This window comes from Mesoplodon densirostris, chromosome 6, assembly GCF_025265405.1.
Source record: "Mesoplodon densirostris isolate mMesDen1 chromosome 6, mMesDen1 primary haplotype, whole genome shotgun sequence".
NCBI lineage: Eukaryota > Metazoa > Chordata > Mammalia > Artiodactyla > Ziphiidae > Mesoplodon > Mesoplodon densirostris.
Window position 1 is genome coordinate 22,471,074 of NC_082666.1, and position 27,590 is coordinate 22,498,663.

General features: G+C 42.2%; 1 protein-coding gene across 2 annotated transcripts in view; it reads right to left on the reverse strand.

Annotated features, from left to right (window-relative positions):
* RNF38 (ring finger protein 38) overlaps positions 1 to 27,232 on the reverse strand; it is a 134,757-nt gene extending 107,525 nt beyond the window's left edge. For both annotated transcript variants that reach the window (XM_060101413.1, XM_060101415.1), the window contains exon 1: positions 27,137 to 27,232. The gene's annotated coding sequence lies outside the window, so the exon portion shown is untranslated. The remainder of the gene's footprint in view (positions 1 to 27,136) is intronic.
* Between the last annotated feature and the right edge of the window lie 358 nt (positions 27,233 to 27,590).

Below are 27,590 nucleotides of genomic sequence, written 5' to 3' on the forward strand. Positions count from 1 at the left end.
AATCCGCCTGCCAATGCAGGGGACAGGGTTCAAGCCCTGGTCCGGGAAGATCCCACATGCTGCGGAGCATCTAAGCCAGTGAGCCACAACTACTGAGCCCACATGCCGCATCTACTGAAGCCCGTGCGCTCTACAGCCCGTGCTCCATGAGAGAAGCCACCGCAATGAGAAGCCTGCGCACTGCAACGAAGAGTAGCCACCTGCTCACTGCAACTAGAGAAAGCCTGCGCACAGCAACAAAGACCCAACACAGCCAAAAATAATAAATTTATTAAAAAAAATAAAACTGTACTTGTTTTCCTTAATTCTTTTTTTCTTTCATAAATTGCCAGTTGACCAGATCACAGAAAAGTCAGCTCAGTAATTTTTAATTTTCCTAGCATCAGTAGGGAGTAGAGGCTGCACCTGGATGAATTTTCTTGATATTCAGCTGATCTAACAAATAATTTTTATTTCTACCATCTTTACTGATATTATTCCAAAGTATAATATGCACTCTTCTGCTTTATAAAACATTAAAAGTAATTAAAATTTTTTCAGGATAATCATCATTAACATCAATTATCAAACTCTGATGTTTGCTGCTGTAGAATCAAGGGAGACTTAGACATTTGCTTTCCTGAATGCCAGGCTCTTGGTTTTTCTCTTCAATGATCTATCCTAAGCTCTGACTTGCAAGGGAAACTGCCTCCCCACCTGGGTTGAGGGTTTCTCTTGGCCTCTTCCTGCAATTCAGCTCTCAGCCTACTGAACTCAGTGAATCTAATGAATGCCCACTGCTTCTGTTCCTAGCTAGCTTAAGTGCCCCACACCTCCATGGGTCCAGAATGGCTACATCCACATTGTGCCAGTTATGAAGACCAACAGACTGGGTTGTTTTGGCCACTCACCGTGTTTACCTATTTAATGGTGGATGTGTTTTAGTATTATAAGATATGAAAATCTTAGTGATAAGACTTCAGTCTTCCTGTTTTATACATGAGTAAAAAAAAGCCCAGAAGATGAAGTGACCCATCCAAAGTCACAGGATTATTTACCGGCAGAAAAGATATTAATAGTCAGAACTGCTGGTTTCTAGTCCAAGTGCTTTTTGCACTACTTACATGAACATTCACATCCTCCAAGATTATCATACAATAAGATACAAGCTGATAAAACCATTAAGAGCGCCAAATTTTACCCAAATTCTTTAAATTCAGGGACACTAGTCCTTCTAGGAATAAGACAATAAAACCCTAAATTCTGAATTCTTCTAGGTGAACTTGTATTAAGGTAGGACCAGCTTGATCACAGGTATTTGCTTTCTTCCAGAACACGGAGACACTTAACTCATAGGAATCAATCCTATTTAAACTAAACAGGGAGTTCCCCGATGGTCTACAGGTTAGGATTCAGCACTTTCATAGCCCGGGTTCAGCCTCTGGTCAGGGAACTGAGATCCCACAAGCCGAGTGGCACAGCCAAAATGAGAAAATAAACAAACAAACCAAACATAAAATAAAACTATCTCACAGAACCACACATTCTACATACAGGTAACAGTTTAGAGTAGAACATGCTTTAAACAGACTCCCTCTGACTGAATTTATTTTATTTTATTTTATTTTATTTTTTTAAGAAGATGTTGGGGGTAGGAGTTTATTAATGAATTTATTTTTGTTGTGTTGGGTCTTCGTTTCTGTGCAAGGGCTTTCTCCAGTTGTGGCAAGCGGGGGCCACTCTTCATCGCGGTGCGTGGGCCTCTCACTATCACGGCCTCTTGTTGCGGAGCACAGGCTCCAGACGCGCAGGCTCAGTAGTTGTGGCTCACGGGCCTAGTTGCTCCACGGCATATGGGATCCTCCCAGACCAGGGCTCGAACCCGTGTCCCCTGCATTAGCAGGCAGATTCTCAACCACTGCGCCACCAGGGAAGCCCCCTCTGACTGAATTTAAACCACCTAATTGGCAATTCATCTTTTTTTTTCTTTTTGGCTGCGTTGGGTCTTCATTGCGACGTGGGCTTTTCATTGCGGTAGCTTCTCTTGTTGCGGAGCATGGGCTCTAGGCCCACTGGCTTCAGTAGTTGTGGCTCGCGGGCTCTAGAGTGCAGGCTCAGTAGTTGCGGCGCACGGGCTTAGCAGCTCTGTGGCATGTGGGATCTTCCCAGACCAGGGATCGAACCCGTGTCCCCTGCATTGGCAGGCAGATTCTTAACCACTGCACCACCAGGGAAGTCCCAGCAATTCATCTTTTAATTTTTAACTCCTTTTTACTGAGTTATGAGAGAGTAGCATGCATCTATCCTTTCAAAAGAACTACACCTCACAACATGGAATTCTGAAAGTCTGCAAATGAGCACAGACGTTAATATTTATTTAAACAGTTTAAATGTCTTTGTTCAAAATAACTTATGTATAAAGTTTATGGTAAATCGCGTTCATGTTAATCTTTAAGGCACAGGTTCTCACATTGAAGTCCACAGCCCTAAAATAAATTTATTAATGGACTTTAGGAGGTCTGTGAACTCCCAAAAAACTGTACATAAAATTCTGTGTGTATATGCACAGATGCATGTGTTAGGAGAGAAGATCTACAGCTTCATCTAAAAGATCAGCATCACGGCTTTCAGTAAAAAAAAGTTTTCAGGCCGGGGAGGCAAGGCAGCTAGTTCACTGCTGACTGCAGAATGCCCAACAACAAAGGTTTGCTCTCTTTACTCACACCAACCCTTCTGGAATGCAGAACCTCAACAAAGTGGTAATCTTGAGAGACCAAAAGTTCCCTGGTCACAAGACTGGGAAACAAATCCACTATATACACTAAGTCCACTATATCTTCCCAACCAACCTATCACCACATTTAGTCTCTCAACAAAAGAGCGTCAAGATTTTTTTTAATTTATTTTATTTTTGGGGCTTCCCTGGTGGCACAGTGGTTGAGAGTCCGCCTGCCGATGTGGGGGACGTGGGTTCGTGCCCCGGTCCGGGAAGATCCCACATGCCGCGGAGCAACTAGGCCCGTGAGCCATGGCCGCTGAGCTTGCACGTCCAGAGCCTGTGCTCCGCAACGGGAGAGGCCACAACAGTGAGAGGCCCGTGTACCGCAAAAAAAAAAAAAAAAAAAAAAAATTATTTTATTTTATTTATTTTATTTTTGGCTGCGTTGGGTCTTCATTGCTGCGCACAGGCTTTTCTCTGGTTGCGGTGAGTGGGGCTACTCTTCGTTGCGGTGTGCAGGCTTCTCTTTGCAGTAGCTTCTCTTGTTGTGGAGCAGGGCCTCTAGGCACGCGGGCTTCAGTAGCTGTGGCACGCGAGCTCAGTAGTTGTGGCTTACAGGTTCTAGAGCGCAAGCTCAGCTGTTGTGGCGCACGGGCTTAGTCACTCTGCAGCATGTGGGATCTTCCCGGACCAGGGCTCGAACCCATGTCCCCTGCACTGGCAGGCAGATTCTTAACCACTGTGCCACCAAGGAAACCCAAGATTTTTTTTTTTTTTTTGCGGTACGCGGGCCTCTCACTGCTGTGGCCTCTCCCGTTGCGGAGCACAGGCTCCGGACGCACAGGCTCAGCGGCCATGGCTCACGGGCCCAGCCGCTCCGCGGCATGTGGGATCCTCCCAGACCGGGGCACGAACCCACGTCCCCTGCATCGGCAGGTGGACTCTCAACCACTGCGCCACCAGGGAAGCCCCCCAAGATATTTTTTAAGAAAGCAAGATTGCCCTCCATGGCCACACACTAAAAAGATGGGGGAAGGGGTTGAGACATAATGGGGGAGTCCCTAAGGTAAAGAGCCTTCCAGCATCCATGAACTAGCAAAAGCCCACCCTGAAAATACTTCATCTCAACTACTACTGCCACCTCTTAGTGTTAAATTTACTAACCTGTGTTAAGATATTAACTCCTTTTATTGTCCAAAAATAAAACCTCTTTGTCAAACATCGGGGATGGAATATTTCCTCATTTGGTACTTTGAATATTTAGTACTGTGAGAATAAATCGATTATCATGATTTTATAAGTGTGATCACAAATCCCCTTGGAATTTTCTGAGAATAAAGAATTATTTGATATTTAACACCTTGGATGCATATGAGAGAGGGAGGAAAGGAGAGGGAGGGAGGGAAGGAAAAGTATATATATGTGTGTGTGTATTAGAGAGTATGTGTACATACTCCATACTCCATCACATACAGACCACATAAAACATTAACTCTAAATACTGTATGTTGCTACACAGAAATCCTTTCCTTCCACCCACCACTCAGTAATAATTGTTCACTTTAGAAGTTTGTTAATTTTTGAAATTTTTATCTTTATATTCTTCTACTACCATGTAAAATGCTAAGAATTAGTTTTAACTGATTTTAGTATTCTTGCAAAAGAAAATAAAGAAAGGATTATTTAGTCAGGAAATCTGTGAACACAAGATTCTCCACAGTGATTGGTAACATCAGCATAAATGCTCTGTTTTACACATACGTATTTTTAGGCTATTGCTATCCAACACTTTAGAGGAAAAAAAATTTTTATCTTAATGCAAAAAAAAAAAATTTTTTTTTTAACTTAAAAGGCAGAGAAATTCAATTCATTCACCAAAATCATGCCTCTTAATATCTGAAAACTATACTCAGGGACAAAATCAATGCCTCCAATTAAAGATCACAAATGTAATTAAAAAAACATTTTTCTTGTGGTTTATTAAGATCATGATCAACTGCCTACAAAACAATATTGAAAATTAAAAACTAATGACCAATAAATACATTAGAAATTCCAATTCTCCCATTTATAGGCACAGCATAATTGTTTGATATAAGCACACAGAGTTAATTACCTGCACACCTTCTCCACAACTCCATGCAGGTGTCTGACAAATGAAGAAGGTAGTAGAGAATATTAAAAACAGGTTGTTCTTAGCAGAGGGGAAAGAGCAGGGTGGAGGGTGAAATAGATAAAGGGGATCAACTGTATGATGATGGATGGAAACTAAACTTTTGGTGGTGAGCATACTATAGTATATACGTTAGTAGAAATATAATGTTGCACACATGAAACGTATATAACGTTACAAACCAATGACACCTCAAAATAAATAAATTAGTAAATAAATAGGAAGGAAGGAAGGAAGAATAGGTTGTGCTAGTTGCAAAACTGACGGTTTACTTCTCTAGCGTAAGTGACCATAAGTAAGTAGGAAGAAACTAACCTAATCCAAAACTTAAGCAACCAAACAGGAAATTCAGAGGCAGGAATAAAAAGAACTTTCTTTCATTTCTATTGCTTTAGTCAAGGTATCATATACACATACATACTGGAGTAAATGTAAATAGAGTGACAACAAAGTGTGTGGGTGCAAGTGCCTGCCCCACACCAGTCCCTACCACAAGAACAGGGTTTATTCAGAGAGTAAAGTAAAACATAGTGGTAGAAAACAGGTTTTTCCTAGGTCCCGGAACACTTAATGGACTGGGAGAAGCAACTAGCTTAATCAGTGACATGAACACATAACATATAAAGAAACACAGGGCCACCTGAAGGTGGCAATAAGCAATGAGAAACAGGTTCTAAGACCACTCATGTCATGTCCAGCTCTGCCCAGAGGAGAGGACAGGCACAAATCTGGATACTAGAGGCATCTACTGCTGCGAGGAAGAGATTTTTCATCAAGCCCCTTATCACTGAGATGAAATTCTCAAAAGATGAACTACCTGTTTTTGCTCTAATTCCATTCTATGCTTATTCTATACGGAGCAGCTACTAAGTGCCAGGCACTATATAAACCCTGGGTACATCATGATGGGGAAAACAGGAGACATTAACTCCTCATGCTGCCTGCAGTCTAGTAGGGAAGACAATTTCTAAAGGGGCGGGGGAGGATAGGGGGACCCAAGTCCTCTTCATTCCTTCTACTCTTCCCAATGCCAAACTTGTGGTCAGAAGGAGGTACTTTAGGATAATATACCAAAGTTAATATTAGGAGAGCTGGCCAAATAAGAGGGAGGTCTTGGTCTATCCTATAAATGTTCAGTTTTGAAGAACATGATGATCAAAACCACCTTACTGGCTGGAGCCAGGAACATGTCAACCCAGGCTTGAACACAAGCTGTCAAAGATCTCCCCAGTCTTGGGCAAAAAAAAAAAAAAGTTATAGAAAAGGAAGGAAGATCAGAGAACGGGCTTCTGGGAACTCACCCAAGACAAAGTGGAAAATTATTTGCAGCCTCTTCTGAATTCACTTTCTCTGTGATCAGTTACAATGAAGACCAAAGTCTTCTGCTAAAGGACAGGACAAGTATCTGGGCCACATATGCAAACCCATGAATGAGTAATTGTAAATTGTGGTTAAGTGCTATGAAGGAAAAAAACAGGGTGTAATAAGAGAGCAGAGAAGTAGAACCTCCTTTAGACAGGGTAGCCAAGGAAAACCTCAGAGGAAGGCTGAGCACTAATGGATGAGTAGGAACTGAGCACTCAAAGGGCAGAATGAGAAGTTTATGCAGAGAAAACAGCCTGTGAGAGGGAAAGGAAAAACTGGGTAAGTTCAAATGCAACAGGAAGCCAATGAATGGCTTTAAGTAACCATGTGATCCAGTCTTTTAAAAGCTCTCTGGCTGCTGTGCAGAGAAAATGGGAGGGAAGCCAGAGAAGTGTGATGACCAAATGAAAGGCTAGAGTGGTAGTTTGGGGGAAAGGTGAGATGGATACGATGCAAAGAAATGGAAGGGTACAAGATACATTTTGGAGGTGAGTTGAAAAAGACTTGGTGAAGGATGTAGAGGGAGGGGGGGTGGGAGAAAAACAAAGGTGCCAGAAATGACTCCTAGGTTCCCGGTTTAAGCAACTGGATGCCATTATCTGAGGGGGAAAATGGGGGGTGGGGGGGAGACAAGTTCCCCCTCAGTTTTGGCTGGATAATAAGTTTAGTTTTTGACATGTAAAATATGAGCTCCTTGTAAAATATAAATTTGGGAATTCTCAGCATATAAATTATATTTAAAATCCTTGGGAACAAATGATATCATCAGGAGAAAACAGAAGAGATGAGGGTACAGGACCAATCCCTGAGCAAATCAAACCTGTAGCGATTGAGGGGAAGGGGCTAAGGGGAAGGGGCTAACAAAAAGTACACACAAAGGTGAGAGGAAAACCAGGATTATATAATTACAGAAGTCAAGAGATAAGGATTCAAGAAAGAGGGAGAATTCCATGGAGAATTCTGGTAAGACACGTACTGAGATGTGGCCTGAACCACAGGCCACATCAACTCACCATCATTGATCTTGGCAAAAGCAGTTTCCAGAAGTAGAAAAAAGGGTCAAGTAGATGAGGGCTGACTTCCCAGCTATAACCAAGAAGCAGGCAAATCACTTCATCTCCTGCTCAACCAAAACAGCCTCTTAACGGCTTTTCCTCCTTCAATCCTTACCCTTCTACAGCCCATTATCAACACAGCTGCCAGTGACCTGGCTAAAAAGAAAGTCACATCATATCATCATTCTCTGCTCAGTGATCTCATCTCACTCAGAACAAAAGTCAAAAAGAAAGTCTTTATAATGGCCTAGAAGGTCACTATCTACCTCCTTCCACTCTCCTTCTCTAGCCACTCAGAATTCCCTCCTGCCCCTTGAAGCCTCAGGGCTTCTACATCTGCAGTTTGACTCCCCACTTCCTTCAGGCCTCAGTTCAAATGTCACCACAACAAAGAGGCCTTCTTTGGCCAATGGATTTAAATAGCACTTGCTCCTTTCATTCTTTGCTCATCTTTCCTTACCTACTCTATTTATCTTCTTAGCACTTACCATCTTTATGACATATTATATATTTATTAGCTATTGTGTGTCTCACATCATCAGAATGCAAGCTTCATCGTAAGAGCAGAGGTTTTACCTGTTTTTGTTCACTACTGTATACCCAGTAAGTAGGCCTGGTACACAGTAGACATTCATGTTTATCTGCTGCATTTAAATCATTAGAAAGGCCCTTTCACATTACAAATTAATAAACTTGTACTTTCAGTATGGATATAAGTCTTCTGTTATTTAGACAGCATGAGTCTTCTGATCACCTGCAGACATGCAGAAAAAAGCCCAGTTTCTGGGCCCATGAAATTGAATACTAGCCCCTATGCCTTGGAAAACTCACAATATCATCCTGTGGGCCATCCCCTATAGACTCTTCAAGGAGTATTTCCATTTAGATTTCAAAATGAACTGTTTTCAATATGAACTTTTGGCTAAGGCAAAGTACACTGGACAAAAACTATTTGTAATAACTCAGAAAAGGGGTCATGGACAGAACAGTGGTACTGATGAATCACACAAATATGAAGACAGATATATACATATTATATTTGAACAAAAGCAAGAAGATATGATGCTCTGGGATTAGTTGATTCTTCCAAATAATGGAACCATGCTCTCCAGTCTGTCCATCTGGTTTCCCTATTTATCTCTCTGATCACAAAGAAACAGACTATATCATTTTTCTCTGCAAACCCCCTACCTCAGGCTGTTCTCCGTGGAAGGGTAACTGACTGAAAAATACTACCTTGAAACTCCTGATGAATTTAGAGCAAACAAAGCTCTGAATTACATCAATGAAATGAAAATCTTAACCATACCTTTGAAATGTTTAAATAAGTCATATAGATCGACTCATGTAATCTTATACATAATCTGTGAAAACATGGATCCTGAAAACTACAGTACTCACCCAACAAAATTATTCACAGTACTCACCCAATGAATTGATTTACATTTATTGCATAGCGAAGAATGGAAGGGAGCAGCAAAACAATTTAAAATTCTATTGTAAAGGGACTTCCCTGGTGGCGCATTGCTTAAGAATCCACCTGCCAAAGCAGGGGGAATGGGTTCGATCCCTGGTCCAGGAAGATCCCACATGCCACGGAGCAACTAAGCCTGCACGCCATGACTACTGAAGCCCGTGCACCTAGAGCCTGTGCTCTGCAACAAGTGAAGCCACCGCAATGAGAGGCCTGCGCACTGCAACGAAGAGTAGCCCCTGCTCACTGCAACTAGAGAAAGCCCACATGCAGCAACGAAGACCCAACACAGACAAAAATAAATAATAAATTTAAAATATAAAATAAAATTCTATTGTAAATCTGGCTACATAATTACATGAAAACATTTAAAAAATCATTCTCAAAAGAAAATCTGTAATTTATAAAAACAACACAGATAAATAAAACTATAAATTATATTTATATAGAAAAATAAAGAGTGGAAAAGTATAGATGTACTGAAATGCTTGTATAAAAATTATGAGGACACTAAAGATACTATTTAGCTCTGCCTCTGACAATTAGAGAAAGTTTAAAAGCCTTTTTAAAATCTACATGGATCAATAGCACATGAAAAGATGCTCAATATTATTAGCCACTAGGGAAATGCAAATCAAAACCACAATGAACTACCAATGCACCCCCAGTAGGATGATTATGATAAGAAAGACAGGTAGTAACAGGTTTTGATGATAATGTGAAAAAATCAGGAGTCTCATACATTGCTGGTGGAAATGTAAAATAAAATGGTACAACCACCTTGGAAAACAGTTTCGCAATTCCTCAAAAGGTTAAACACAGAGTTATAAGTTGACCCAGTAATTCCACTCCTGTGTGTGTGTGTGTGTGTGTGTGTGTCTTAAAGAAATGTAAACATATGTCCACGCAAAATCTAGTACACAAATGTTCACAGGAGCATTATTCATATTAGTCCAAAAGTGAATGCAACCCAAATGTCCATTAATTGATAGATGAATAAATAAAATGTAGTATATTCATACACTGAGTATTATTTGGTCATGAAAAGGAATGAAATGTTGATATATGTTACAACATGGATGAACCTGAAAGCACTATGCTAAGTGAAAGAAGCCAGTCATAAAAGACTGTATATTGTATGATTCCACTATAAAAGGTCCAGAATAGGCAAATCTATAGAAAAAGAAAAGGAGGTAGTTGTTTCCTAAGCTTGGGGTGGGAGGAAATGGAGACTGACTGCCAGTGGGTACAGGGTTTCTTTTCTGAGCAATGAAAAGATTCTGGAATTAGACAATCGTGATGGCTGCACAATTATGAATATACCAAAATACTAAAAGCCATTGAACTGTACACTTAGTATGGGTGAACTGTGTGATATGTGAGTTATATCTCAACAAAGCTGTTAAATTTTATAAAAGAATGAGGTAGGGGGCACAATGGAAGGTGTCTGGGGTAACTAATATCATATTTCTTGAACTGAGTGTTGGTTACACAAGTGTGTTCACATTGTGATGATTCACTGATTGGCAAACTTACAAGATGTGCATGTTTTATAAATATATCACATGTCAAATAAAGGTTTTAGCAAAGAATAACTAGGTCTGTAAATACTGACTTGGAAAGGGATCCAAGATATAAAGTGGAAACAAAGAAAGTTTCAAAACTGTATATACAATATGGTCCCACTTTTTATAAATTTATACACATACACATATATGTATGTGCAGAGTAAAACACACACACACACACACATGAGTATACACATAAACCTGTTCTCATTGATCTCTGAAGAATTCAGATAAAGGGACTTAATTTTCTCTGATACATATTTCTATAATGTTTGAATTTTTTTGCAATGTGCATTTTTATAATCAGAAGACAATAAATGTATACATTTTAAAAATCTTTTAAGGTGTACAGACAGAATTTAATAAAGAACAGAAACTCCTCAATCAGTATACAAAAACATAGAAATAATAGATCCAAGAATAAAAGATAATCATTTAAAAAAAAAATAACAGCAACAATCATTTGATTGCTTACTATGTAGTTGGCACATATATTAGCTCATTTTCATTATACCTATTTTACAGATGAGGAAATAGGCCGGGAGATTTTAATCTAATCAAAATAGAACAAAATATAGCTCATGAAGAAACTTCATAAAATCATTTACAGAGAAAATTTTAAAAAGTAAAAGAACATAATGAACTCACTCATACTTTTTTTAAAATCTGGAAAAGAATTTAATTTTCTTAAAAAAAAAAAAAGTGCCAAAATTGACTACCCCCCCAACACACATACCCACACCAAAAACCGAAAACTGAATGGAATAAGCTAAAAAACAAAATAGAAATGGTTACTGTCCTTCCTCCCAAAAGGCTATTTTTCCATGCTACCAAAATCCTTATATCAAGAACGGTACAAGGAAGGAAACTTACAGGCCTTCTCTCTTGTGATTATATACCAAAGCCCTAAATACTAACAAATCAATCCAGTACCATGAGCTCCATTACAGAAATTTAGGGATAATTCCATACTAAAAATTGCAGCACATAAATAAGTAAAAAGAGACATAACCTCCAAGGGTAGATAACTGAGTTGGAAGGCATTTGACAAACTTATTCTAAGAAAAGCACTTAATAAAAAAAAATACTACTTCTTTAACTTGTTAGCTTTCAGACCCACAGTCAACCCCACAACGAACAGTGAAAAACAACTGAGGCAGCCTCATTACGTCACAGTCAAATATTGAATATGACATTTTCTGGATGTTACCGTGTAGCCAATGAAATAAGAAAGAAAAATAACAGAGGAAAGTATTGAAAAGGAGTCTAAATTAGCAGCATTGTCCAATAATAGAGTTGTCCAACTGGAATACCCAAGAAAAATCTATGAAAAATTACTAAAATGAAAGAGCTCAGGAAATTGGCAGGTTTTTAAATAAATATACAAAAATCAACAGCTTTTCCTAACATCAGCAAAGCTCAAAAAATATGATGAAAAACATCCCACCGTCAAAAGCAAGAAGAGGGGCTTCCCTAGTGGCGTGGTGGTTAAGAATCAACCTGCCAATGCAGGGACACGGGTTTGAGCCCTGGTCCGGGAAGATCCCACATGCCGCGGAGCAACTAAGCCCGTGCGCCACAACTACTGAGCCTGCGCTCTAGAGCCCACGAGCCACAACGACGGAGCCCAAGTGCCACAACTACTGCAGCCTGCACACCTAGAGCCCATGCTCTGCAACAAGAGAAGCCACCGCAGTGAGAAGACCGCTCACCGCAACAAAGAGTAGCCCCGGCTCGACGTAACTAGAGAAAGCCCGCGTGCAGCAACAAAGACCCAACACAGCCAAAATAAATAAATAAAATTTTTTTAAAAAGCAAGAAGAACATAAAATACTATGGAATTGACATTATGTGAATTAAACTAGAAAGCCCTACTAAGGCACATACTATGGCACTACTAAGCTCTACTAAGGCACATACTATAAGAAAAGGGGAAAGAAATCATGTTAATAGATTGATAGATGTTAACAGTGTGATGAGATCAACTATTTCCAACCTCATAAATTTAATGCTTTTCCAATCTGTGTATCAATGGGATTTTCGCAGTAATCCTGACAAAAACCTTTAAAAAATATATCTGGACAGTGGGGAAAAGCACGTAATGAAAGGCAAAAGTCTTTTTTCAAAATAATAATAACTACAAGGAGTTGCCCTACAAAGCATTTATCCATATAAAACTACAGTAAGTAAAACATATAATATTGGTGCCAGAATACTGACAGATCAATAGAACAGAGTGAGAAACAGATCTAAGTATTAATGAAAATTCAGTATATGATTAAAAATGTCATGTTTGGGCTTCCCTGGTGGCGCAGGGGTTGAGGGTCCGCCTGCCGATGCAGGGGACATTGGGTTCGTACCCTGGTCCGGGAAGATCCCACATGCCGCAGAGCGGCTGGGCCCATGAGCCATGGCCGCTGAGCCTGCGCGTCCGGAGCCTGTGCTCCGCAACGGGAGAGGCCACAACAGTGAGAGGCCGGCGTACCGCAAAAAAAAAAAAAAAAAAGTCATGTTAAATATATAAGGAACTGGTTAAATTGTGGTACGTCTATTATCAAATACAATGGAGTATTACAGTTATTAAAAATGAGGTAGATTACACTGATGTAGAAAGCTGGTCGCAATATAGTATGATGTAAAAAAAACAAACAAACAACAAAAAAAAACAATGTAAAGAATAGGAAGTACAGGGCTTCCCTGATGGCACAGTGGTTGAGAGTCCGCCTGCCGATGCAGGGGACCACGGGTTCGTGCCCCGGTCCGGGAAGAACCCACATGCCGCGGAGCGGCTGGGCCCCTGAGCCATGGCCGGCTGCTGAGCCTGCGCGTCCGGAGCCTGTGCTCCGCAATGGGAGAGGCCACAACAGTGAGAGGCCCGCGTACCGCAAAAAAAAAAAAAAAGAAAAAAAAATAGGAAGTACAATATGATCCCTTGTGTTTTATTTATTTGTTTATTTGACAGCCACGCTATGTATAGAAAATGCCTGGAAAGATACACATATCTAAATAGCACTGTCACTACCTCTGGGATTATAGTAAGGAGAGGAATAAGAATGGAGAGTCCATCAGTCATTACCCCAACAGTGAAGAGATGGCAAACTCAAATTAGAATAATCTGAAGGGGGCTTATTTATAAAAGGAATAATTACAAAGTTGGGAGGTGAGACCTACAGAAACCACAGTGGATGAACAAGACTAGCTATAGCATAACAATTATCACTCTGGCTCCCAAAAAGACAGGACACAGAGAGTACCAGAACCCAGGTAATATAAGGCCGGCTACCCTGAGAGGAGACAGAATAAATATTCTGACCTCATTCTTCTTCCCTTCAATCTCCTCTAATGGCTGAAGCCAACCAGAAACCAGAAGACCTGGGAACTCTTTCCCTGGGGCAGAGAACCAGGTGGAAATGGGTGAAGGACAGGCGTGGAGAAGTAAATAGAATGTACCGGGCCCAGATTTCCTTTACATTTTTATAAAATTAATTACATAAATAGAAGTACAATATCTTAATTAGAAATGAAAAACTTAGATAGAAAGCTAAAATCCCACCCTCCATAATCCTGGATCCTTCTCCAGAAGTAATCATCTTTATTTATTATCATCATTTTGATGGGGTTTGTCACTGACTTTTTTCTAGACAGAGACACATACTCACCACAATAAAACACACAGAATTGCTTTAGGAGGTGTTGTTTGCTCAACATGAACAGTACTAATCACCCTATTACTTTCTGCAACCTTTTTTTCTCACCATTTTCAGTTCAGTTATAAAATAATGCTCAAGAAACCAAGAGGAACAGTTTGAATCTCCTCAGGGTTGTTTACACCCTACCTCAGTGGTTCTCAAAATATCCCCACACTCCCCCAACCGCTGCATTAGCATCACCAAGGAATTTGTTTAAAAGGCCCCACCCTAGTACAGTGAATCAAAAGCTCAGGAAGTGGGGCCCGGTAACCTTCCTTTTAACCAGCCCCCCACATGACTATTATGCAGGCTAAAGTTTGAGTGCCACTACTCCATCACCTGTGCCCTTGCTAGGAATCTGCTTTTTAACTAGATCCCGGGGTGATGCGTAAGTAAACTGAAGTGTTAAGAAGCCGGTCTACCTCTGAGCCATAAACCTAACCCCAATCCATATTACCCGCACCTATCCACACACAGGGTATGAGTGGTTTCTGGGGATGGGAAGGGGGGAGGCCAACAAAAAGAGAAGTGGTTTTTAACCTCTTTGAATTTAACTCTATCACTCCTGTGGGAAAAACATCAGCACTGCATGCTCTAGTTAGGCAGAGCATGTTAGCAGTATCGTCTTTTGTGCGTGACAGATAGCACATAACTACCTTTAAACCACCCTAGAAATGTACCGCTCTTAGGTGTCAATATTATATCGTAAGTTCTCATTTTTCTTTTTTCTTTTTTTTTTTTTTTTTTTTTTGCGGTATGCGGGCCTCTCACTGTTGTGGCCTCCCCCGTTGCGGAGCACAGGCTCCGGACGCGCAGGCTCCGGACGCGCAGGCTCAGCGGCCATGGCTCACGGGCCCAGCCGCTCCGCGGCATATGGGATCCTCCCAGACCGGGGCACGAACCCATATCCCCTGCATCGGCAGGCGGACTCTCAACCACTTGCGCCACCAGGGAGGCCCTCATTTTTCTTTTAAAATAAGTTAATTTCAATGTTAACCCCAGGCATAATAAAATTACGTAAAACTAGCTAACCTCTGTTTGTTATCACTAATACTGTAATGGGAATCCATCATTTTAAAACAAAGCGCAGGGATACACCTTTTCTGCTCTAACAAGGATACTTTTATCAACATTTACAAGTGTATCTACCCTCCACTTCCATACTGCAGCCTCCACCTCTACAGAGCTTGTGGGGAGGGGAAAATGTCCCCAGAATTCCACCTTTAACTTCCTGCTGCCTCCCTCAAAAGGCTGACATTTTCTTTCAAAACCTGCACCCTAAAGCCCCTCTTCCTTTGCTCTTCTCTCATTTTTCTCCACGGAGTCTTCAGGTCTGTCCTAAGTCACAGGCAAACATGTTAACTTTCTCAGGAAATCTGCCAAAGTAACAACATATACATTTGTGCTTGAGAATCCTACTGTCTCACTGCTTAGGCAGCCTGACTCGGGCTAACACAACGATCTGCTTTTTTAAGGCACTTCCAGTTTCACTTCTAGTTCCTACCAGGCTTATGCCCCGCCCCAAGGCAGCACAGCCCCTTCTCTCTGAGCTTTCCTGACACAGGAAGTAGCACAGGCAATTCTGTGGGGCCCAAACCTAACTTGACTTGCCTCTCCCTTCTTAAAGTAATCTCAGAATCAAAATTTCTAAAGCTCCTTTTCCATTTGATAACTTTTCTTCCATACAAAGAAAGTTTTAATCAAGACAAAATAAATTTGGGCTTTGGGTTTTTAATTACATAGCATCAGGAAAAATAATATAACTATTCTATCAAACAATTCTATTTCGAAAGGAAACATGTTTCTAATAAAGATGTTAAAAAAATTTTTTAAATGAAAATGAAAAAAAAAGAAAGGAACATGTTTACATCTCAAAAGTGCTATAAAAAGATTTTGGTATGGTAAAACTAGTTTGATTTCTATCCCCACCCCACACAATTGTTTCTTAAAATCATTTATGGCAATTGAGACAGAGTTCATTTTTTAAAGATTTTCTTCTACCAAAAGCTAGACTCAAAATATGTACAGAATTACCTAAACATTCTAGAGTCAAATTCTGACTTTAGTTTTATCTCATGGACATTAATAATTCCATGAATTAAACACAGATTCACTTTAAGGCAAATCTTTTGACTTGTTGCCTTTGTAGGGTTTTGGGTTTAACTGTTGTTATTGTTTGTTGTTGTTAAGCACACAATGGTGGCTTTTATTTAAAGTTAAAGCTCAAAAATATCATGGAATAGTAATTTCTGTTTTCAATACATGCATAGTTTTTAATAGAAATATTAAATAATTAGATCACAGGAATTCATGACTCATATTCTTCATATACAGCAAAGACAGTCAACAATATCTTCCATTAGAGCCCCAAACATACTGTAACTCTAGAGATGTTCTGATGTTAACGTTCTTAAAGAAATGCAAACCAGTAAATGGGTGGAAATTCCTCAATTATCTGGATTTAATCAGCTTTTATCCTGCCTGAATAGAAGACTATCTTCCTCCTATGAATTAATTCTCATATTGCTTAGTAATTTGAAAGGTGGAGAATTCATTTTTCTTTTCCAACTATCCATAAACAAAGAAAAAGAATGAGTTGGCAGTGCTCAACTCAAAACAGGACATGTTCCAACCAAAAGTCTAAAACTACTGTACCTCGTTTTGACCTTAGAATCCCATTTTCCCATAGAACATTTTCTAAATGGATGGCCCACCAATGTCTATTAAGCCCACAACATAAACGAAATAATATTAGAAACACTATAACTGCTTGAGAAAATTTAATCTCAGATTCCAACTTTGGGCCACCTAAAGACAGAATTTTCAACAAGCATTCCAACCAAGTTTGAAGTAGTTCATTTGGGAACCACTATGCTACATTATCTTCCTCAAATAATCTACTATGTCAGACAGCATCAACACAGCACCAGGCTCTCCAACTGATGCCTGAAATATTCATATTCTATACCACTGAATAAAGGGATATGTTTATGCTTTAGCTTGTGACAAATCAAAGTTTATTATGGAAATTAAGAAGGCTAAAAAGAAGTCTAACATCCATTCTTATACTAATTTCAGAGAGGGAGGTACTCATATCCACAAAAAGGTGGGATTCTGAATAGGGCCAAATTTTTCTATGAGAAGTTTTGTATCTGCTTAAGTGACCAAACAAGCACTGAGTTAAGACCAATGTTCAGAATCACAAAACATGGGAGATTTTCCAAGAATCAATTTAAATATGCCTGATCTGAGGTGAACCCACTCCAATGCAGGTACTCCTACTCCTTATTATATGAAAAAGTAATGAATGACTAAAAAGAAAATTAAATAATCCTAATACAAAAATTCAGAACTTAAAAGGAGTGTATTTCTCAGGAGGAACAAAGGTAAAACTGAAGACTGCAAATTCTCTCTAGTGGCTAAGACAGTGGTCACCTTTGCTTATGTTCAATCTTGTTACCCAAATTTAACTGCTATGTTTGCTTAGGCTATCCATAAAGTGAGACGTAAAGCATGATGGCTAAAAATACAGACTCTGGAATAAGACGGCTTGGGTTCATATCCTAGATAACACTCTTAATAGCTGCGTCATCTTTAGCAAGTTATTTAACCTCTCTGTGCTCCAGTTTCTTCATCTGCACAATAAAGATGATAAAAGCATCAACCTTAGAGGACTGTAGTGAAAATTAAATGAATTAATCCAGGTAAACCACTTAGAACAGAGCCTTGCACATAATAAGCACACAGTAAGTGACCACTATTATCTAGATATTAAAAAATAAGCAGGATTTGGAGAAGATAGGAAAAATTAAAGCTGAAGCAACAATCAAACGAACAGAGGTGAAAAAGTGATACACACACATGGAAACAGGGCATTACACTTCCCTGCAGAATATTCATGAAGAATAGTAGAGACTGGAATAATGAAGACCCAATTATGCTGGCCTTGAATGCCAAACCAAAAAATATTTTACTTACAAGGCAGCCACTTAAATTTGTGACCTGATTAGATCTGTGCTTTAGCAATGTTAATTATCATGATTATATCATATCACTACTATTTATGCAATTTTGATGTTCTCAAACCCAAAAATTTGTTTGGTCAACTAACACACTGTCGGAGTCTATTGCTAAACTGTTGTATATCTGAATCAAATCTGAAATCTTCACTGTGTCTGGTACATAGTAGGCATTCAATAAATGTTTTATTGTTACTTTTACTGGCCACCACTTTTTACTGGCCACTTCAGAGCAGTGAAGTAAAAACAGTCACAGGTTATATGTGTATGTATTGTAAGAAATATGTATTATAAATGAAGCAAATGAAGTAGCCAAATAACAGCTGGTAAAATGTTAAGTCACTGCCGAGCAGTATACTTGCCTAAAACAGGGGTAATCACCCTTACTTTTCATTAAAAGCAGATAATATGGAAACTTGTATATATATATATATTTTTTTTTTCTTTTTGCGGTATGCGGGCCTCTCACTGTTGTGGCCTCTCCCGTTGCGGAGCACAGGCTCCGGATGCGCAGGCCCAGCGGCCATGGCTCACGGGCCCAGCCGCTCCGCGGCATATGGGATCCTCCCAGACCGGGGCACGAACCCGTATCCCCTGCATCGGCAGGCGGACTCTCAACCACTGCGCCACCAGGGAGGCCCGAAACTTGTATATTTTAAAATCTCATAAAATTTAGCTGTCAGATTGATACAGTCTTTTTAAGGATTATTTGGGCAATATCTTTGTAATGGACTACCCAGTATTCTTATGTGATGATAAATTTAAGGCAGATTTCCTCAAGATATTTGCACTCCCATGTTCATTGCAGCATTATTCACAATAGCTAAGATAGAGAAAGAACCTAAGTGCCTGATGAATGAGTGGATGAAGAAGTTATGGTATATACATACAATGGAATATTATTCGGCCATGAAGAAAGAAAGAAATCCTGCCATTTGCAACAACATGGATGAGACTGGAGGACATAATGTAAAGTGAAATAAGCCAAAGAAAGAAAGACAAATAATTTAAGATGTCACTTATATGTAGAATCTAAAAAAATAATAATAGTAATAATTTGGTTTTTAATATAAAAGTCAAACTCATGGAAACAGAGAGTAGAATGGTGGTTACCAGGGCCTGGGGAGTGGAGGAAATGAGATGTTGGTCAAAAGGCACAAGCCTTCGGTTACAAGATAAGTAAGTTCTGAGGCTCTAATGTACAGCATGGTGACTATACTTAATAGTACTGTATACTTGAAATTTGCTAAGAAAATAGACCTTAAGCATTCTCACCAAGAAAAAAGGTAGTTATGTGAGGTGATGAATGTATTAATTAACCTGACCATGGTAATCATTTCGCCATGTACACAAATATCAAACCATCACATTGCACACTTTAAATACATACAATTTTATTTGTCAATAAAAAAGGGAGAGAGAAAGAGAAAGGAAGGAAGGAAGGAAAGAGAGAAAGGAAGGAAGGAACGAAAGAAGGAAGGAAGGGAGGGAGGGAGCAGAAGGAAGGAATGAAAGAAGGGAAGGAGGGAGGGAGGAAGGAAAGAAGGGAGGCAGGAAGGAAGAAAGACATTTGAGACACTAGTAAAAGTAATATACTAATAGTTAACATAGTAAAAAAAAAAAAAAGTGTTCACTAGAAGATTGATTGCCAACAGATCTTAGAAGCACATCATGACAAGATGGTTGATATAAGAGGTTACTAAACACATACCCCCAGATTCATTGATTTTTTTTCTGGTGGTGGTAGGGGGAAATCAGCTTCCCAAGATGTCAGTCAGTGCTAACTTTTAGAAACTTTAAAAAAAAAAAAAAAAAAAGATTAGTAAGAGCACCCCATGATTTGGCTTTCTTGGGCAATCAATCATTTTGGAAACACAAGCATAAAACAAAGTAGGCCTGGATTTCTGCATACCTTCTTGTAAAGTACTTTTTTTTTTTTAATATAATTTTTTTTTTTTTTAATTTTTTCGCTGTCTTGGGTCTTCGTTGCTGCACGCAGGCTTTCTCCAGCTGCGGCAAGTGGGGGCCACTCTTCGTTGCAGTGCGCGTGCTTCTCATTGCGGTGGCTTCTCTTGTTGCAGAGCAGGGCCTCTAGGCACGCGGGCTTCAGTAGTTGTGGCACGTGGGCTCAGTAGTTGTGGCTCACGGGCTCTAGAGCACAGGCTCAGTAGTTGTGGCGCACGGGCTTAGCTGCTCCGCGGCATGTGGGATCTTCCTGGACCAGGGCTCCAACCTGTGTCCCCTGCATTGGCAGGCGGATTCTTAACCACTGTGCCACCACGGAAGTCCCACTGTAAAGTACTTTTCAGTTACAGTTTTAGACTAGAAAAAAAAAAATGTTTCGGCTGTCTTGTGCTTTTTAAAGCTTCAAGTATCTTGCAAGTATTAGAATTTAAAACCTTGAAATGTATTCACTTAAACACATTCCTGTCAGCATTACCAACAACGCTCCATTATCCATTTTGGTACTGTCTCCAGATGCTTTTAATCCCCGCCTGACTTCTCCCTACCAACAAGTACTTGGATACCATCTTTACCCTGTCTGCCCCCATTACTTGGTTGTGCTTAGGGAATTATAATTACAGTGATCCCGCCTTTAAAACATCCTCAGAGCACAAAGCCTCTTTGTATGATTGGGGGTGAGGGGGGCGCCTTCCAGGCTCCACAGCAAAATGTGGGTGGTGGCAACATAGGCAGCAACGAAAGAAGAGGAGCTGGGGCCACTCTGGAGGCCTTCGGGTCTGGGTCAATATTGTTCGAGGGGTTTTACTTGTGGGTGTCCAGCCCAAAGGTCCTACAAAGCCTCTGCACCCCTCCCATGAGGAGAGTAAAGGACAGGACCTGTTCTGACAGATGGAGAGATCAGCACCAAGCCCAAAAGGCCAGGGAACAGAAGGAAGCATGAAAAGGGGGAGAAAAGAAAGCAGTAGCTGAAACATACTCCTTTGTGCTGTTCTCAGTACTTCAGGGAATGAAGTCTCTGACAGTGAAGCTATCACCCCAACGAATCAGTGGCTAGTACTGGTATTACCAGCACCCAGTAGGTGCTCACTCAAACATATTCAGGTGGCAGCAAAAATATACATAGGAAGACAAATCTATTAAAAAATTTAAAAAATAAAATAGCCTAAAAGCCAAATGAAAATACTTTTTTTTAAATTATTAGAGTCCCTTGGGCCTCCCTGGTGGCGCAAGTGGTTGAGAGTCCGCCTGCCGATGCAGGGGATACGGGTTCGTGCCCCGGTCTGGGAGGATCCCATATGCCGCGGAGCGGCTGGGCCCGTGAGCCATGGCCGCTGAGCCTGCGCGTCCGGAGCCTGCGCGTCCGGAGCCTGTGCTCCGCAACGGGGGAGGCCACAACAGTGAGAGGCCCGCATACCGCAAAAAAAAAAAAAAAAAAAAAAAAAAAAAAAAAAATTATTAGAGTCCCATCTTCTAGTTGCACAAGTGATTATGAAATGAATACTTGTTTTACTTTGCCTCCCCTACTACTTCAGTATAGTCTTCAAAACTGCTCGCTTTCCAGCTCTGTGACAATAAAACAGACTTCAACTAAAGATCAGTGAGCACCATCTGCAAACACTGAAATCAAAGGTGTTGAGGCAGAACAGATACTGACAGGTGACTTTCAACTCAAGGTACATCCCAGAAGCACTACAAAATGTTCTACTACTTAATTGCTTGCAGCTCTCTCTTCCATGCATGTATTTCTTCCTCTTTACCACTTCTTCCCTTCTTTCAACAGGGTCAAATGGCTATATCAAAACTTACAATCTCTCCCTCATTTCTACACATATTTTATCACAAAAGCAGACAATACAGTGACAGCTTTCCATATCAAGACTGGAGGGGGCTACTGATAAACTCTAGTATAACCCCATCATTCTCCTCCACCTGCCCAACATGGTTAACTCTCCCAAGCAGTCCCTAGAATAGCACTAATATCCATTTAAACTAAGAACAGGAAAAAAAAAACCCTGAAACTGCTTTGGGTGAGGCTTATAGGTGAGAACTGTTTATTCTCCTTGTGTGGGCATAAGACTAGTTTTGTTAAACATTTTCAGTTTTATTTACATACATTTTCTTAAAAAAAAAATTTCTTCAAGACAGCAGCAAAAGCACAATGGAACCCTCTATCCATCACCCTCAATCATGTTTAAAAACAATAATAAAAAAGACAACAGAAACCACTTCAAATTGTACCTCTCCCTTGAGCCCGCAGAACAGCACTCTTCCATGACAACTGTTCTGAAAAACACACTGCCATTATTTGCAAAAGCAGTAGGAAGTCCAGTCTTGTCCTTGGTTCAGCACTCCCCCTTCCTCTCTCTCTCCAAGAAAAAATGAAACAGCAGGAAGCGTAAACAACCGCTTAATGGAAAATACAAATGGGCAAATATTTTCAAAATTGGCTAAAAAGCCTGAGGTCTTAAGAAATTCAGGAATACTAGTGTAGGGGGAAATAGGAAGAGAAAAATAGTATCGTATTTCCCCCACAAAGTGAGCACTATGTGACTGCATGAGCAAATGTGGCGCATAGCTACTTTCTCTCCTTCACTTACCAGATGCTTTTGTCTTTTTAATGATTTCTTTCTCATGGTCTTTCCATAAATAATGGTATTTATCAAATTGTTTATTCTGTACAATTTCTCCAGACCCATAACAAATTTTACAATTTCGAGCTGAACTCTTTGGTTCAACTGAGCATGGTAATGAAAAGCCAGGGGTAGGCCCTTTCCCATGAAAAGCTCACATGGAGAAAACTCTTCTGGGGTCTCAGGCCTAGCAGTGACCAGCCCTCTTCACAGAGCCTGTGGTGAGTATGGACGGGTAACAGCTGGACCAACAGTTACAAAGCCGCAGGGCCATGCTAGTTCACAGAGCACCTTTGTGAGGATTAGAAAAGGGTGCCCCCACTAAGGGGACACAGTTTCCACACAAGGTGTTCATCTTGGTAAGCGGAGTACAAAATGGGTTTCTACTCCCACTTGCAAAACAAAACAAGCACTCAGTGCTGACAACAAGCTATACAACCCTAATCAGCAGCCCTGGGGCAAAACTGCACCTCCAAAGTAGGTTTCCAAAAAGAAGAACGTCACCAACAACAAACAGCATTTCACAAATTTCATTACCAGAAATCCTCACACGTTAATATAAATTCATTCATAAACATATTAGGACCAGAGGAAAAAGGGTCTAGCAAAGAAGGAAAACTAGCAATTTTTTTTTTTTTTTTTTTGCGGTACGCGGGCCTCTCACTCTTGTGGCCTCTCCCGTTGCGGAGCACAGGCTCCGGACGCCCAGGCTCAGCGGCCATGGCTCACGGGCCCAGCCGCTCCGCGGCATGTGGGATCTTCCCGGACCGGGGCACGAACCCGTGTCCCCTGCATCGGCAGGCGGACTCTCAACCACTGAGCCACCAGGGAAGCCCCGAAAACTAGCAAATTTGAGAGAAAGGAAACTCTTCCATCCAGGGGAATAATCAGTTGTTCCTAAAGCCCCCAATCTTTGACTATGGGTTCAAATAGCTGAACTTCAAATGCATGTGCTAAGCTAAAACATGCAAACAATCACTATCATCTGCAGAGAAAGGCATGATCACATACACTTACCTTTGGGGGTTTACTTTCTCCAATCTGCTAGTTTTCCTTCTCAGTCAGACACTTTTTTGCTCCTATCCTAACTATAAAACCATACACAGTGATACGTGTGGTTAAAGTTTATAAAACCTGATAAACAGCCCTGGTGGGTGGTGGGCCCCTTAGCTACCTGCATGAAAATAAGAGGAATAGACAACCTGGATTATGAAGGTTTAACATTCAATGGCTTCCAACCCGATCATTCTTTTATGCCCTACAAAAAAGCTAAATATCACATGGGTCCAAATTAGTCCCAGTCATGCAGGAGGGGCAACAGAAGGCAGCCTGGGGACTAGGCTGGGCAAAGCTGAGAAGTACAGCCCAGAGTCAGAAGAAACCTCAAGGCAGTGGTTCTCAAACTTCAGTGGGCATGAGAATCTACTAGGGAACATGTTCAGAAGCAGATTTCTGGGTCCCTCCCTACATTTGATAGATCAGAATGTCCTGGAGCACTCATATTTTGACAAAATTCAAACTGCTGACCTAGGTCCACCAGAAAGTTTAGAAAGACTGGGAAATCCTCCACGTGCCTATCAGCTGTTCCAAAATAAAAGTCATCCATCACAAAACTAGGCTTTGCGGGTCAGAACAGGGTGAGAAAAGGATCACCAGCCAGCATGTCTAACAGGCTGTGTTGGGTTCGATCCTGTAGCTAGAGTTTCACTATTATGGGACAAAAACCCTCTGCTATGTAAACAAGGAATTGTTTTGCATGTTGAGAAATATTTCAAACATCTGAAAAATATTTAAATATCTCTGTACCCTACATCCAAGATAAGCAAATCTTAATTTGCAATTATCTGATTCAGGTTTAATAATAGAATACTAGATATAACTAAAGCCCTGTGTGTACCCCTGATCAATCCCATTCCTCACCCACTCTCCTGAGAGATAACCACTACTCCGAATTTGGTGTTAGTTGTTACCATGAATGTTTTTTTTTTGCCGTACGCGGGCCTCTCACTGTTGTGGCCTCTCCCGTGGCGGAGCACAGGCTCCGGACGCACAGGCTCAGCGGCCATGGCTCACGCGCCTAGTCGCTCCCTGGCATATGGGATCTTCCCGGACCGGGTCACGAACCCGTGTCCCCTGCATTGGCAGGCGGACTCCCAACCACTGCACCACCAGGGAGGCCCCACCATGAATGTTTTTATACTACTACTACATATGTACACAGACACAGACAATATTATTTTGCATGTTTTCAGATTTTATGCAAGTGGAAACATTCTCTAATAATTCTTCTGTTATTTACTCCCCCAGCCCCTGTTATGTTTGTAAGATTCAACCACTTTAATGCATGTGGCTATACTTTATTTTTCTCAGTGCTCTAATATTCAATTGTGTGGGACTATCTAACAATTTATGTATTTCCCTATTGGTGGACATTTAAGCAGCAATAAACATTCCTGTACTTCTTCTGTACTTATTTTCTTGGACAAGTGTGCAAAGGTTTCTTAAAGTATATACCCAGAAATGGACATTTTAGGTAAACAGATCTGCTTGCCCTCCTTCAGCTAGACATCACTATACTGCTCTCCCGAGTGACTGTATCTATTTACAGTCCCACTAGCAGTATATAAAAGGTGATTTCCCCATAACCTTACTAACACTTGGTTATCACAGCATTTAATTTCTGCCAATCTGATGAGTGTGAAATGGCATGTCACTGATGTTTCAATTTGCATTTCCCTGATTTTAAGTCTCTAACAAGTAAATTTTCATACTTTTATATATATCTGTCAAATATGTTTTTCTCAGTTTTTTAGAAAAATTTAACCCATCTTGTCTGAATCAGGGCAGTTCTTCCCAAAGAACCTTGCCAACAGCCACCACAACTGGAAAGCTGAGGTGTGGGAGGGCAGCAAGAAAACAGCTGACTTAAACAAGGAATCATCTTGGACAAAGAGCCCTAATTAATGCATTTGCTAATTAGTCTTTCCCTTCCCTCTTTTGTCAAGGCTTACTTCCAAGACAATACTACGGGCCTGCAGCCTTAGAACATGAGAGAGAATGGGGGGGATGGGGAGTACCCAAAACATTATGTAAAAGTACTTACAACTGTCTTTACTCAAAGAAAATGATGTGATTGCAGACCAATACCTATTACTCAACCTTGTAAGATACCATCCACCTCTAACAGACTCCTTTCAAGCTCATTACCTTTGGCTCCCTCTTTAAAACAGCCCAATCTTTTTCTCTACGCTAGACACTGTCCCCCTCCCTTCAAGCAATCCTTTCATCTCCCTTCCCCCACAATGACTAAATTTCCTTTTCCCCCATTCTACAGCTTCTGTTTTCTAACTCCACAGGACCCTCTTCATTGATTATAACACTACTCTCTCTCCGTTGCCTCTAGAACCCCAAGACCCTTTCCAAGATGCATCCACAATAAAAACAACCCACCCGAAAGAAAAACGGGAATCCCATGCAGTACATGGCCCTCTTCCATGCCAGGCAGGTGGGTGACCTGTCCCAATCCTCTCACTTCCTACCCCTTCAGGCCTGGGATAGCTGTTCTTTCTCTGGGGGTTCCCCAAGTGTGACAGGTCCAGACCACCTGGGAAAACCTCATTTGGCTTTTTGTGGCAGAAACGTCTTTACTAGGGCCATATATACTGCCGGGTGTTTGGGGCAGGAACGAAACTCGGGCCATTTCGTGAAAAAGACACCTTACAGGCGTCTCCACAAAAGCAGGCAGGCCTCCCTCCTATTAATTCCAGCTGGATTGGTTTAGTCCGTGCAGTGGTGGGAAAGGTCGCCTGGCAGAGACCAAATGGTCCCTGCAATAAGAACTTTCCGAAGCTCTGACCCACTCACTCAAGAAAGCCCTCTTCCCCGAGAGGACAACCTCACAGGAGTCTCTCCCCCTGCGGCTCCCCAGGACACCACCAATCCCCCAAATCAGCCGCCGCTCTCCTCCGTCCCAGCCTGCAAGAGATCCTTTCTCCTAAGCCAGCCCCAAAAGCGCTGGGTGGGCGTGCCTGTGGCCGAGGCCTAGCGCCCCCTCCTCCGCGATCAATCTCTCTCGGTTCTCCGGGGCTAGGGGCTCTTCCTCCTCCCAGCGCCCCCTGCTCCGGGCCCGCGCCGGGCCAGAGTGACCCTGGGTCCCAGCCAGGTTACGACTTTCGCCGGCTATGTGACCTTGGGCAAGTCACTTCCCCCTGTAAACCTCCGTTTCCTCCACCGCCCGAGGAGACCTAGAGAGATCCTGCCCTGCCCACCCTAGGGGAGAGGGTTACCCACCAGGGGGGAAAACGCTTTGTGAGCCGCTCCGCGCAGCGGAGACGCAGGGATCACAGGGGCTCCGGGGACGGACTAACCTGACCCGGACAACGCTCCACCCCTGCCGCGGGGCCGGGCGGCTGGACCACACGCCTCTGGGCGCCCCCCCAACACACACAGCCGAGACCAACCCACGCCCCTCCCCGCCTGGCCCGCTCCTGGACCCCGTACCTGCTCCCGGAGCTCGGCCGCAGGCGCCGCCACCCTGGGCGCCTGCCCGGAGAGGCCCGTGGCCCGGAGGGCTGAGGCGGCCAGCTGCGGCGGGCTCGGGCCGGGGCGGCGGCGGCAGGGGGCGCGGGCGGCGCGAGGACCCGAGCTCGGCGGGGCCCGGCCTGGGAGACGACGACTGAGGCTGGAAGTGCGCGGCGGCCGCGGCTGCTGAGGCGGCGGCGGCGGCGACCGCGGCGGCGGCGCTTCCGCTCATGGCGGGGCCGCTAGCAGCAGCTCCGGCTGCGACTCGACTCCGGCGCGGCGGGCGCTGGCTGGGCCCGGGCCGGCAGCGGCGGTGGCGGTGGCGGCGGCGGCGGCGGCGGCGGCAGCGGCAGCGGCGGCGGCAGCGGCGGCGGCGGCGGCGGCAGCGACGGAGGCGGCTCCCGGAGAAGGAGGAGGCGGAGCCGGGAAGCGG